The sequence below is a fragment of the Mya arenaria genome, chromosome 5 (genome assembly GCF_026914265.1).
Source record: "Mya arenaria isolate MELC-2E11 chromosome 5, ASM2691426v1".
Classification (NCBI taxonomy): Eukaryota; Metazoa; Mollusca; class Bivalvia; order Myida; family Myidae; genus Mya; species Mya arenaria.
This window is the reverse complement of record NC_069126.1, coordinates 13,286,657-13,302,319: the sequence shown is the minus strand read 5'-3', so window position 1 is coordinate 13,302,319 and position 15,663 is coordinate 13,286,657. Positions and strand designations below refer to the sequence as shown.

General features: G+C 33.5%; 1 long non-coding RNA gene across 1 annotated transcript; it reads right to left on the bottom strand.

The window, feature by feature from the left end:
* Positions 1–2,825: 2,825 nt before the first annotated feature.
* Positions 2,826–4,897, bottom strand: LOC128235357 (uncharacterized). Its single transcript, XR_008261198.1, has 2 exons — positions 4,761–4,897; positions 2,826–3,133 (listed from the first exon to the last, which is right to left on the bottom strand). It is a non-coding gene; the product is annotated as an uncharacterized LOC128235357 (long non-coding RNA).
* Positions 4,898–15,663: the final 10,766 nt, after the last annotated feature.

Sequence of the window (15,663 nt, the reverse complement as noted above, 5' to 3'; positions counted from 1 at the left end):
GATAAAGGTAAAGATTTTTTTTTTACTCGGCATTCAAAAATAAATGCATTTATTTATAAATATAGCCATAAATTTGGACAGGCCACATCTGATTTGCTTGGTTTACGTTTCTTGATGCATTGTCAACTAGTGATGAAATAACATTTTTGTTTAAAGTAAAAAAAGTGTTTTCAGTTGCGTTACCGGAAACATTTTAAACCAAAAAGTTCTACGTTAAAAAATGCAAATCACTAAAAAAGTATGCAACGTAGAATTTTAGGTATTCAGAGAGGTACGTGATATGAAAATTTCTTAATGACGAGCGCGCTAAATTTAGATTATTCTTCGGTTTTGTAGCATTTAATATTAGCGATAATGCATTGTTTATAATTCTGGGGGTTAAAAAGGTTAAAAGATAAAGAGAAGTAATTTTGAAATACATGCAAAAAAACGTTTACATCACCTAAACATGATTGGACTTTAAAGAGTTCCTCCCATATTTTGGTATGTTTTTCTTCATTACATATGCGCATATAACATCATCCGCTGTCTTGTAGACGTGTAAAATGGCCTCATCAAAACCATATGTCCTGCTCAAATCAAGTCAAGTCAAACAACGTTTATTCTCTCATACCATAAACTATGGCAAATGAGGTATATTACATGAACCTAAATGACATGGCGGCAGATACATGTTTAAATTTAGAATATGACACCCAACATGGGTATCGGAGAGTCATGAATTTGAAGACACACACAAACATACACACATTACATATATTTTTGAATGTGTATTCCTGCAATTTCTAACAAAAAGTCACCTGTGGAGTAAAGTACTATATTGTATATTCCTATATGCATTTATTTGTACCGTGACACATAGACACAGACGTAACTCGTTGCTTAAATCACGATACAAATAAGCTGTACATTTAGTATATGCTAAGGTGTACAATACAATTAAAAGAATAATACAACCATATAAATTTTCTGTAATTGAAAATCAGTATAGTTAAAAATGACTCAAAATTACAACCAACCAACTATCTAATCTTTAGATCTTTATCTGCTCAAGCACACGTTTTCAAAGGTGGTTAGCAATTTTGAATAAAATATGTTAAAACCATATATTTTCATTATGTTAGCTGGATATCTGTTAAAGCGAATGGATAAGTTCTGAAACACCTTTGCTAGATGTTGATCAATTAACTTAGGAGTTATTGTTAAGAGAATGGGAATAGATAATCAATTGATTACGGTTATCCCTAGCTATTTTGAGATGTATATACTTCGACTGTTGCAGACTGAAGTGTGCAAATATTTGTCTCATATCTTTTTACAGTCAGTTCATCTTGTTGGAATGAACAAAACTATTTTCAATAAAATGTTTACTTTGTTCTAAGCTGTTCACTTAAAGGGACTTGCTTATGGTTTGTAAAATGCAAATTTCGATCTTATATTCTCTATTAACTCAAACTCTTATGCCCGAAATTACTATGAAGTCATTGTGAAAGCTAACGAGGTACAGTGTAAATTGTTCCAATTTTTTCATGATTATCGCGTGCATGCATTTTATATATCTCAGGGGCGTTCAAGGATTTGACGTAAGAGGGGGCGTTACTAAGATGTGTACCCTTTAGTCCTGCGCCCCTCCCTCAGAAACGAAAGTTATTTGGTTTAAGGTGTTGGCACGGGTGGGGGAGGTGTGGGTCCTACCCCACGAACATTTGAACAATTTCTTGTTCGAAATGGTGCATTTTGGGCGTATTTTAATACTTTTCTTCCCCTTCATTGAACTAAAAAGTTAACTTGGGCACAATCCGCCAGTACCTAACAAGATAAGAAAACTATTCAGTGAATTATCAGCGTACGTCATGCATTATTTCTGGGCCATATTTAATTTATTGCAGTTTATATATACAGGGCCCGCATTCAATAAGATATGTTAGTTGTAAACATTACGCTGCTTAAAAAGAGTGCTCAGTTCGAGGGATGAAAGCGAAAAGGTTATATGTTCTTCCTTATTTAATGCCACTCAGAATCTTTTCGCATTCCTCCCTCGAGTTACACCCGTACAAATCTCACAGTAACCATATTTAAGAAACTTCAACGATTTCAGGAATGTGACCACAGTCATTATTAAGATAATGTTTGTGTTTATATACACAAGAGTATAATGCTTTAATATACATATATACTTCATATGCGTTATCCTTATTTAGTACAAAAAACACGTATCTTTGCAATGCATGAACACAAAGCCTACGTATTGGTGTCTTACTTTGTAATTAGATTGTGTTGTATAAAATTACTTTTGCTGTAGGATATTTAAAGGAACATGGATTTGAAGCTCTAATGCAGTTCACAGGAATTGTCATTCCGAGCGGGGCATTCAAGATCACATGCATGCCCCCGAAGCAAACTTCAAACCATATGTAATCCTCGTTGCTGATGCTGTGTTCGCTCTCAAATGATTAAATACCGTAATCTTTATCATTCAAAAACATATCACTAAAAGATCTCAAGATCTAAATATTATCTGCGGAATATAGTTTGTGTTTAAGGTTTCGTAACCCTTGTTCAGCATTCGGTGTAATTTACGTTGATTCAGAACATATAGCGCCAGGAGATCGCCTATTTTTTTTTTGTACACAAACATGAGTTAAAAATAAAAATGCAATGTTATTTTTTTCATTTTCATCAACCTGTACTGTGCCCCTTTAAACCCAATTTGTATAACGTACTACGTCATAGTGCTGGGTTAGCTTGCGCGATGTGTATTCTAAATTTTCTAGAAATATATAATACCTTGTACATGGTCATCGAAATGTAATAACAAATTGTCATGAGCTGAAAAGTTTTATTTATAACCGAACTACAAATTATTGCATTGCATTTATCTTTTTGGCAAGTTTCGCCTTGAATCCCCGAGTTTGCTCACATGTCCTCTCGCAGCATTTCGTCGGTATCCTAATGGGTTTTGTTCCGGGAGGGCAGGGCTTCAAATAACACATATCGGACATGCAAGCCAATGTACCCTGCTGACAAATGCAACTTGTGCATGGATCATCGTTCATCACATATGTATCCCCATCATTCATCGGTTCATTGTTTTGGTTCAAGCACAAGGAACTTGCCAACACGACCATGGAGCCTGATAAAAAACACATAGGTACATGGTTAACGAATGGCGTCAAATTGCGTGTTCGTGTCGAAACCGTATAAGGAGAAGAAGCTGAAAGCTCCTTTCTTTGGAAAAGAAGCTAAAAAGCCCTATTTTTGGACTAAAATTTGAAGGTTTCTGTCTTTGGAATACAGTGTTACATATCATTGGAGTAAAGGCTTAAAGTTCGTATCTTTAGAGTTGAGGCTTAAAGTTCCTGTCTCTGGACTCAAAGCTGAAATTTCTATGTTTTGACTAGTTCTTGAAGGTTTCTTTCTTTCAAACAGAAACCTAAAAATCCTGTCTTTAAAGTAGAGGCTAAATGTTCCTGTCTTTGTAGTAGAAGCTAAAGGTTTATGTCTTTGGAGTAAGAGCTTAAAAATCCTATTTTTGGAGCAGACGCTAAAGGTTTCTATCCTTGGACGAGTAGCTAAAGCTTTCTATCTTTTGAGTAGAAGTTTTAAAGTGTGTATCTTTTAAGTAGAAGCTGAACATTCCTGCCTTTGGAGTAGAAGCTTAAAGCTGCAAACTCACAGATTGACCGTTCTGATAACTTATATACTTTGTTGTCTTGGAATGTTCCAATTTTTGCGTAAATATCTGCAAACCATTGATATAAGACTGCTGACGACAAAAGATCCTATCGCAGATTTTCATATTTCCATTCTAAAATTAATGTTTAAGAGCTTAAAGCGTAACTAACGGTTCAAAGAAAATGCATAAAATTTCAATTTTTTAACTTATTTATGAAAATCTGCGATCTGATTTCTTGTCAGCGGTCTTATATTACTGGTTCTAATACACTTTCGCAAAAATTGGCCAGTTCGAAAACAAACAAAAAATAAAATTGTCAAAACGTTCAATCTGTGAGAGTGCAGCTTTAAAGCTCCTATCTTTGGAATAAAGTCTTAAGAATCATATGGTTGGAGTTATGGCTAAAATTTCCTATCTTTTGAGTAGTGTTTTATCTGCATATTAAACATGGCTGCCATTTGGCATTTTAAAAAGCACCTTCATATTTCTTAAATGAAGACTATTTTCCTATTACATAGATATATTTTAGTTTTAACATTTTTTTTCGTATGCGAAACACATTTCAATTAGCTTCCTAAACATACAACATACATAAAAATACAAACCTAGAAATGATATAGAGAATAGAAAAAAAATATTCAATAGAAGTGTAAACTTCTGTTTTTGATTGGCGCAAAATACTCTGTTTGCCTGTATTTTCACATAATTTCGTGAGCTTAAAACTCAATATCTCTTTAAATAAATTAATACAATCTGACATGTTTTGTTTAATTTGCATTGATCACGTTTTTGCAGTAATTTAGAACTTTTATCAGATTAATTTGCTGACAAATACCATGCATTCATAAATGTTAACTTGTCTGTCCTACCTTTCGAATGTAAGAAAAACCCTATGTAATATAAATCGCTGAATCATGATGCTTGATTTAAGATATTTAAGTTCAGTTATCAAATATTTAACTTTCTTACATTTCCGAAAGTAAGCATTAGTTTTTTTTTGTCATACCATTTATTTCGTGAAACATACCAATTTTATGCATTAGCCAAAACAATAAAATTAAATTGGTATAAAGAAAACACTTACCAAAGAAAAACACCGACACCAGTAGTCTCGTGGAAAACATTCTGAAGGCTGTTTGCGATTGTTAGTCTTATTTTTAAAAGGCAATGACAATGAGTTCTGTTACTCTGTTATGCGATATATCAACTAGTTGTAACTGGAAGCTTATATATCATTATCAAGCTGTCTAATTTAGGGACAAATCAAATATATTTAATGTTATACGTCCTGTTGAAGTTTCACAACCTCCCTCTTGAGACATGAACTATTGAGTTAAGTGTTGGATAAGCGGACGTTTTTATAATTGATAATCGAATAAAAATGGATAACAACAATCGATCTGATCAGATCAGAAATAATCGATATATATATCAACCGATCATCGCTGATCGCTATCGAATTTCATCATCGTTTTATTTTCGGTCAACGCGCAATTATTTTTACATAGCGCATCAAATAGATTTCATTAAATCTTTATAATCCGCTTTAATGTAGTTTCATACAAACCATTTATAACATAAGCATCCTTTTGTTAAAATACTTTTATGTCGTATGTTTTGCTTATATAGTTTCTTGTTGTATGGTATGTTGTTAAAGTATTGTTTTGTAAGGTATGTTGTAAAAATATTGTGGAAGGTATGTTGTATTGTGTTGTAAGTTGATTATCGAAACTTTTCTTTAACTCAAACATTAAGTGGTAATACAGTTTAATATTATTTTATCATAAAATTTATATTACGTTATTCGTACAGAGGCAGGCCGGCATTTTGGAATTACAGACCAAACATGATAACCTTGTTAAATGTATATCATAACACAAACCCAGCTTAAATCGACATCAGTACGGGCAATCCCTCTTTGAAAATATGTTTTGGCTGCGATTGTAATTATCTACAATTTATAACCAAATTGTATAAAACTTGTCGCCCTTACAGTCTTTCAACTCTTTCAGCGTTTTCATTATTTACCACACTGCGCGTTCAGAAGTAAATGAAAACCCAAGTAAGTATTTGGCATGGCCGTGTTGGAATTATGTATCCTAGAATAGGCTAGAGGCGCGTGAATAGTGTGGCGATGTTAATAACCTTTGTGTGATGATAATGTCATAAATAGATATTATCGGTATTTTGCTAATTGGGTTTAATAAATATGTTTAACTGTTGTATTAATACAGAATTATCATACCAAAACAAATGTCAATGCACTTTCGTAAAAATGAAAGGTCATTTAAGGATAGATAATTTCCTCTTTCTAATTGGTAATCGTCGGAATGTAAATACTAAATGTCTACTGACATTAGCCTGCTGTATTGCGTATTTGTTTTTTATTCTTTCGACGACAAAGTATAAAGACCACCAGGCGTCATTTTCCTCGATGCATGATATCTAAAACTCTTAGTAAACAATCTACTTTGTCAGGCAATGAAATTGCACATCGGCAATAATAGAGTTCTAGGCTAAATGATCAGGAATTTCAACGTGTGCGTTTTTTAAAGGTCGGCCTAATGCCACTCATTCAATACACGCTTCCTGCTGCAGTTTTTTATTTGACATAATGAACACTAACTTATTTGGTGTTCGCACTAATTTGATCCTCTACCTTCTCATTGTTTAGTCTCTTTGCATTTTAGCGCAAAAGTGTAACCCCAAGGTGTTAGTTTTATTAAATAAGTGTTCGGCTAGAGTAAATTGTTGCGGATCTGCGAATATGTTATAAAAGCAAATCAAATGGTTCCATGTTTGAAAAAAATAATGGAAAAGCACCGACACATAAACCGTTTATGAACACGGAAACTGACAAAATATGCTCTTTTAAAAAAGAGAGTTTTATTCACCTTCGCATCTGATCTAAATGATATGAAGCTACTTAAAATTGAGTTTATCAAAATTGAGTGTCAATTAATTCAGGAGTGTTTTTCTGAAAAATCTTCGATTCTGTTTTAATACGAACAGGGTTTTTTACCTTTCGCAATATGTCGAATTCAGTGCCTGAATTCAGTGAAACCAATGAATGTAACTTAAGAAGTATACAGCAGTAACATGTAGATTGTGCAAGAATGTTGTCGTCTGTCCAGACATAGTTTCCTTCTGCAACCTCATCTGTTAATCCCAACCACCATAAATGAAAAGCTGGAAGACAATGATATAACTGTTACACATTTGCAGGTGTATATACTATGTAATCAGTCAATTAAATTTAGCCAGAGTTTAAAGACAACTAGGTATATACAATATTGATCATGACATTTACCAGACGACGGATTAGTGCAGACGGCAGAGCGAAGTGCTTGTATATCGGCACTCGTAGTATTGATCTTCGAGGTTAAGTTCACTATTGTTGCAGCAAAATCAAACACCAAAAGTTGGTGTTTGCGCAAATTTGTGGGCCAATGCCAATCGATTATCGGGAATTTACTGTAGATCCATATCATGAAGAGCAGTTTTGACGGTGGACACAAATATGTATTTTCGTTTTGTGTTATCAGATATCTAATCGTATTGACAACTATTCATTATATGTGGTTGACAGTATTCAAATACAAATTTAGCATTAACGTTAGACCTTCTTCTTTTATTATTATTTTCTTTGTCGAAAACAACACAGTACAATTCAGTAACAAAGTGTGCATTTGTTTGTTGTTTTTATTATCATGCGAATAGAGATCAGAATGGCTTAATTGAAAAAGAGTATAACATCATTATAAATGAGATAAATAATGATGTCATCCAAGTATCTGTACAACGCAAACGTACCGAGGTAATTCTAATTATCCAAATATCCGGATATTTAACGAAAGTACCCTAAACGTACAAATGTCCATGCTTTTTCCTTTTTGTTTAACCAACAATTGATTTTATTTGATATTGTGAAACATTCACGAAGCCGCGACAATTCGCCATCACACGACACTCATTTACTGATTAAATGAAGCTTTAACGTCAGGGCTATTTAATGTCGCGCCAAAATACCACGTTACAACACAGATGGCGGAGCTAGTGAGTAAAATGAGTGCGAACACCAAATGAGTTCGAGTTCATTTCAGCGTTGGACAGAAAACAATGTACGTTCATGGGCTCTGGCCTCACTGCACTAGCTCTATTTGTTTGTAGATTGCCAATATGAACTCTAACATATGCAGAGTACATATTCACGTACCCTTAAGGTTGCTCCAAGAAGTCTTCCTCGAGGGCATTGTTCACTAGCACCACATGGGTGCAATGTTGGTAACAATAGTTCTGAAATCAATGACGTTCTTTTCTTTTATACTGTCAAACATATTTCACAATGGCATTTGCTTAATCAATATTTACGCAAATGTTACCGCCAGACTGATTCTGATAACAGGATTAACGGAGAGCCGAAACGTTGTCCGGACAGTTGGTCGTCAAACAACTTTAAAGATACAAATTGATTATACAGTGATTAAGGAGGGGTCAGCGAGTTAGAGCCGTGATGGTGCTCTTTGTGAAACGAAGTTAAACACTCGCACTTGTGTATACCATGGCACAAGAACACGGTACATATTCTCAAAGAAAAAACACGTCATGTCAGATTTTCTTTCTGAAGTACCAAAACATGCAGCATGTGCAAAGGGATGCCAGTGACTGAGTGGTAGTCAACAAGTGCTGGTCAACAAGTGATAGTTGCTGAGTAAAAGACATCAAGTCATATGCACCAAATGATAGTCAGTAAGTGAGAGACATTAAGTGATTTAATAAATTTGTAAGTCACCAAGTGAAATTTACCAAGTGAAAGTCACTAAATGATAGTCACTAGGTGATAGTCCCTAGGTAATAGTCACCAAGTAATAGTCGATATGAGATAATTATTATGTTAACAGTGTCACTGTCTCAATTGTAAGCGTCGTCGGCAACCACGGTACTTTCTTTCGTTACTCTTCATACATATGGTGGGACAATTGACTGACAAAATCTCGTTTTAATGAATTTGTATGAGGCAGGAGATACAACTCTTCTTTCAATGAATTCGCAAGTTACACTCAAATATTGTTCAATAACTTTACAGTGTCAGAAGCCTCCGTGACCGTGTGGTCTTGACTACTGCCAAATATTATTGTACTGTGAAGGCGAACCCGGTTCAACTCCGGCGATCGCAAGAATATATTACAAAAAAGCATCTGGTACCTTGCGGAACTAATGAAACTACCTCATTGTTTACTCATGATTACCAGATTTTCCTAGCCAAATTGCCCACGGTACTCAACAAAGCATAGCGTAGTGTGTATCTGGGGTATCCGACGATGACATACAACAAAATACGGAGTTTCACACTACACATAGAACAGTTTACAACCTCACTAAGACGGAGTTTTACACTACAAATAGAACAATTGACGACCTCATTAAGACGGAGTTTCACACTACCCATATAACAGTTTACAACCTCACTTAGACGGAGTTTCACACTACAAATCGAACAATTGACGACCTAACTAAGACGGAGTTTCACACGACCCATATAACAGTTTACAACCTCACTTAGACGGAGTTTCACACTACACATAGAACAGTTAACAACCGCACTAAGACGGAGTTTCACACTAAATATAGACCAGTTTACAACCTCACTCAAACAGAGTTTCACACTACACATAGTACAGTTTACAACCTCACTAAAACGGAGTTTCATACCACACAGAACAGTTTACAACCTCATTAAGACGTTATTGCAGCCCTACAAAAGGTTTGTGAATGATTATGACATTTAGCTATTTTTTGTGCTAGATGTAGTCATATAATAACCATGTTCTTTTTTGGTTTGTGTAAGATAAAACAACACATGAATAAAATCTCATATCAGTCAGTGTAACTACCACAACTGAGCAAAACTCCTTCAAGAGTCGCTGCAGCGCAATGACAATATGGGATAAGGTGCTGACTGAAAGTGTCTTACAAGTCCGATAGGGTAAGGTAGGTTCATTCCAACCCGAGCGAAGTATTGTTTTTGCGGAAACGAGGTTGACCGAGTTCTCGTCAAACACCATGCCCGAGGGCTGGGAAGCACTTATCTTACACGAGATTCCAGGGTTGATGCCTTTACGCCTATCTCAGTTAGTCAATTATAGTAAAAACGTATATCTTCGCTTAAACATTTGTGCGTGGTAAAAAAAAGTAGTTCCAATGCGTGTTCTTTTTATTTTTGACCGTGAGCAATTAAAGGACTTCCAACATTGCAAAATATTTGGATCTACTTATATAGGATGCGAGAAATGTAACTGCAACGATGTTATAGTTTAATACTGATAAAGACTCTGTTATAAATCACTTAGAAACCGCAAGGTTTTTCTTTCGCGATATATTTATTTTACCGAATTTCGTAAGGTTTAAAATTGGCGACTTGAACGTAGACAAATAATCAGTAAATTGATATATTTTGATAGTGTCTTTTTTGCTGAACACTGTGAATGTTGATATTTATTTCCCAATTTAATCGATTTAAAGTATTTACTGTTTTTTTTTGTAATAAATAATACATGTGTTTTTTCTTTAACACATCTACTTATAGCATGACCATCTGTATTTAAAACTAAGTACATTGAGATGAGTTGACATTAATGTTTGAAACTTGAAAGCTTAGGCTATGAATTAAAAATGTATCAAATGTGTTTGTCTTTCACAGTTTGGCATAAGTCATGCGTAGTCAGAAAACTGAAATACGTGTATTTGTCCTTACTTTGTAACCACGTGTAGATAAAAAGTTCGTACAAAACCAGCGTACATGCATTATTTTCAAGAATTTGGTTTCAGTATAAACTTAAGCCTACTGCGACCATTCAAATGTATAATTTATCAATTCCAAAATTCCATCAATCATAGACTCATATTTAATTAACATTTTGAAGTAATTATTTCAATCCTTGCTACGTTTGACTTTTCAAAAACTAATTCCGATTAGACAAAAAGTACAATTTGACCTTTAACTTCCTATTTATCTGACTAAATAAAAAGTCATGATTTTTCTGTTAAAGATATGAAAACTCTTTTTGAAGTATCTCTGGTTGTACATGTATAACAGGAAACCAAGTGAGTTAATCTATGTATCAGCTTATCACGAATCTGATATCATCATCAAGCAAGCTCTTCACGCAGGTATGTGTTTAAACTACTTTGGTATGGTTGTACATATTTTTATCACAATCAGCAATGTTTTAAAAAACACCTTTTCAGGACACTATAAACATCCAAATAGTTTGATGTTTTGTCAACAAGATAGCAATGTCCTTTAAAGAACACAAAGCAATGAACTTTGTCTGTACTTTTAAAATGCTTTTAGCGATCAATATTTGATACGTTGATACGCTTCATGACCTACTGGAACGAATTTTATAGTCTTTATTGTCGTTGCTTTCAAAGAAAAACGTCGATATGATACTGCAATTTCCGGTGAAAGTTTTGAATCCAAATATATTATTCAGGCTTGATATAATTCCGAGTGGTTTTAAGATGTTATGATATCAATAAGAGGACTTAACCATTCCGATGACTTATCCTAGCACTCTTTATAGTAAATACATGCTTGACAATGAAACCTTCTTAATTTTACATAAATTATAAGAAGTTTCGATTCAAAATGAGTTATATATAACAGTTGTACGCCTCCTATCACCAGATATCAAAAAACAGTAGGATACTACCCTGTCAACGGCCTACAGCCGCCAAAAGTAAAGATAGAAGAAATTTACAAATCTAGTAAAGATTTTAAATGGCGACGAATGAGTAAAACGAAAGCATTGATTTTATAGAGGGTAATTGTTTTTCCCAGTGTAAAATAACAATTTAATTCACTGATTGAATACGTAATTTATGTTTCACGCCTTGTTTTTTTTTCCTAGTATTTACGATGTGAAACTTAAACATACACTCGTGAAAAGGGTAATTATCCTTGAATTAATGAAATTAAACCAGAAGGATTTGTCCGTCCGATGCCATCATTATGTCACGAACGAACAGAAACTTCTGAAACAAGACATATATTATTGAATCTTAGCGTGTATTAATATAATATGTTGATTTACATTAAGATTCATCTGGATCGGATGGATATCCCAAGAGTTATTTACGTTCAAGTAATGAAAAAAAAGCTGAAATATGACCGCTCAGTGCAATGACTGTGTAATTTCAGAAACAAATGATAACACAACTTACCAAAACTGTATTTAAATTGTGTGTGATAATGAGTGCCGAATAACTCCTTTGCGTATGTAAAGTATGTTCATTTACGGTATTGATTGATACAAATTTATCAGAACATTTACCAGTTTGCATATTATCAACAGCTTGGAATATTGCCAAATAAAATTAAAAATATTTTAGGTTTTTATACGTACTCTGTATTTGTTATGTCCGCATGTTCAACTTAAATTTCGGTAATTCATTAGTGAAAAGGATCAGTAAGCTGAATTACGTCGACAGATTGATCGCGGAGTCATAAAACAGACGGGCTCGTTAATTCCTTATTGTAATTCTTCCGATGACTTCAGGGCGGTAGTCAATATAGTTCCAATACTTATCCATATACATGTCTCAGTGATTCCACTTAGTCTTTTGGCCAAAAGTTTGACTTTAACCCACTAACCAATTCCGTTTCGCCTCTGATTTTGATTCTAGATAAGTTTGAAGCCATACATCTGGACAAGTAGGTAGCAATCAAATTGAGGAAATTTATATTATGTCTCAGACGGCTGTTCCCATCAATTTACATTATAAAGCATCACAAGCTTCAACAAAATTGCAGTCATTTGAAACATATCAATTACTCGCTGTCTGGCATAATTTTCTTCAGATAAGAACCGTTTTAAACTCATGTCATCATAAAGTGAGGCATGAAGCATAAAAACGAAATTTGCTCAATCAACTAAGCCAACATTAAAACATAGTTATTTCGAAATTTTCAGCTATGATCACATATATGAGCCTTTAAGCAAAGGGTTAATTTTTCGACTCATGTGTATAAAACATTGTGAAACATTGACGTTAGAAATATTGAAAATGTATTAAATGTAAAAAGCATTAGATTATTAAATTTTAGTTGACCATTTTGACGCAATATAAAAATTGTGATTATATTCCTATAACACTATTTTCTCATGTGGAAAACGTATGGCTTGATTACGCTGTCAACGTTAAACTCAAGTACGTTATGAAAAGTTAAGACGATCAGATTTGGATTTGTTGTCACTAAAATTACATATAACACAAGACATAGACAAACATTCGTGTACAAAAGTTCCCTGTTTTATCTTTTCATTCGTATTTACTTATAAAAAAGGATACGCAAATTATTAAGCTCCCGGTTGATCTCCATTACAACTAATTGGCTTCATAATGGAAAACGTGTTCGAGGTTTGTTAATGCGTGACAAAATGTTGAGGCTTTTTCCTGTTAATATGAGGTTTAAATTACAATTACATCACTTGATTTTATTGAAAGCTTGTTTTATTAATGTATTTTTCTTTCTGGCATCTTTTGTCTGTAAAATATTGACTTTTATGACTTTAATCAAAATTGATAACCGTAATCGAATCATAGATAATAATAAAATTATTATTAATTTATCTTTATCTGTTCAGCTTGATCTGTTTTATCATTGGTATTGGCTATTTAAACGACACTCTATTTCAATATCAATACATGCACATGTATAACTAACATACATTTTGAGTGATAACCCTTCAACTACTCCATTAATGATGCATTTATGGAAACTATTAATTACAACTATTGTAACCGTGTATTTATATAGCTAAACATCTAAAGATATTTAATGATTGGCGAGTGCTAAAAGATTTACTGTGAAATACTATTGTCTGATTAGGTTGACATACCGTGTTTTCAGTAACTTAATTTCAAATTAAACTCAATATCCTTCAAAAGAACCATTGTTTTCGACATTTATTCATCCTTTTTGGTATATTGAAACATCTGTTTTTGATCCTGGTTAATTTAATTTTATTTGGGAGTAAAAGTGCATTTTATAAAATATTAACTTAACGATCCTTGATAAACACCCCTAGTTTTACATTTCATATATGTAGTGTATTGCTTGTGCACTTTTGTGTTGTTGTTCCGTGGGTCTGGTTTATGAATGTTTTTATTTTCTGTTCTTTGTCATTTGCTTCGACCCGGTGTCATTTAGCGGGGTTTGTATTTAAACTTTTGACTACTGATTTGTTTCTGTATTATTTATATAAATTATGAAATGATTGTTATAATAACAACCCTTATCTTTATGCATGGAAATGTTTGTATAGCCGAATCGAGATAAGTTTTATACTTATCACTACATACTGTCTATCTTCAAATAGCGAGAGGCCACAATCATATAAAGTGCGCGGACAAGCTACAGGAACAAGTTATAGTATTATAATAATTATGGGTTTTATAATTTGTGTCTCACAGTTGCGATATGCTGCATTTCCGAATTTACTTAATTTCGAATTACTAAATGTATGTGCATGAGCTTTGCAATATAATCCGGTCAACACTCTTTCAACTGCAGGTAAACTAATTGCTGGATACAACGAAAAGTTTGACTTTGTTTACTCAAGCTTTTAAATATGTTTGCCCAGTTCTTGCTACTAAGAATGATGTCTTGCAACATAATGAGCGTTCGCAATTTGTTATAAACTAAGAGTATGCAATCAATTTTTCAATATAGCGACTAATGAAATATAAGGCGACTTCTGTAAATAGCAGAGGGACGCTTAACTTACACAAGCCGAAACACCAGAATATTGTCAATTTTTGCTTTACGGTATAAATTAAAAATCTAAAGCATCTTATTTCCAAGCTCTGCGAATGTCACAAATACGACAGTTAAAGCAACGTTAACCTTATTTTATTAAAGAAAAAAAATGCTACCGTTTTCCACAGCTCATAACTAATCTCCAAGCTGTGTTTTCCCTTGCCCTAGTTCATTCGGGTTTTTTATAATAAGAATAATTGGCGAGGGATTTAAGGTAATGAGAGACAAGGCCTTTAAAAACGTTTGCATTTCACACTTATTTTCACAAAACTAGCTTAGTAATTTGAGTAATATTGATTTATTTTGCCTTCCAATCATGTCTTTTTTGTCGTCTTTGACGTTGCGACTCTTCATTATAGTTGAATACATGTATTCAGAGACGTTTTCCCTTACATTTATTTAAAAAGTAAATTAATGTGCATGAACTATTGCGTAGGTTTACTATTATCAAGTATAAAACCCCATTTTATTACTTGGATATATATATATATATATGCGTGTTTCCGAATAAAAGCATTTTGTTAAAACTTTTAATTATAATACAGACGACGATGGTTATTACAAAATAAGTGATATTAACATATAAAAAGGTATATCTATGCTATCCTCTATTAACTAGAGAATTGAATAGTTTGAGCCACAACATTATGTCATGCGTTGGAAATGCCCCAAGGCGCCTATCATAGAGGCTTCATATTTAGTTTACAATGGAGCTAAACGGGGAATATGGTCTATGGCTGTTCCTTTTCAGAGATGTATATGGGAAAAATATTATTTTTGGGCGTTCTAGACGATCAGATTTGGATGTGTTTGTTCACAACATTTACCTTAAAAACAAGCTGGTATCATTAATGCTAAAGTATGTTTCTTTAAGGTGTCGTTTGCCTGTAAATATTGATCCTAGTGACTCTCATCTTAACAATAAATCATAATCAAAATCATATTTATCTTGTACTGCTTGGCTTGTCTTGTCATTTCCTTTGTAATTGCTGTTTCAAAGCTTCCTTGTTAAAGAAGCCTGACTACCTAGGATACCGTCTCTATGGTATCCATACTTAGTGATGCGAATTGCATAGAAACCCGCAAATGCTCAAGTAGTTATATGTTTCAAAGATCTCATTTTCTCAGCTCTTGAATACTTTGACATTCCAATTTTGATTTA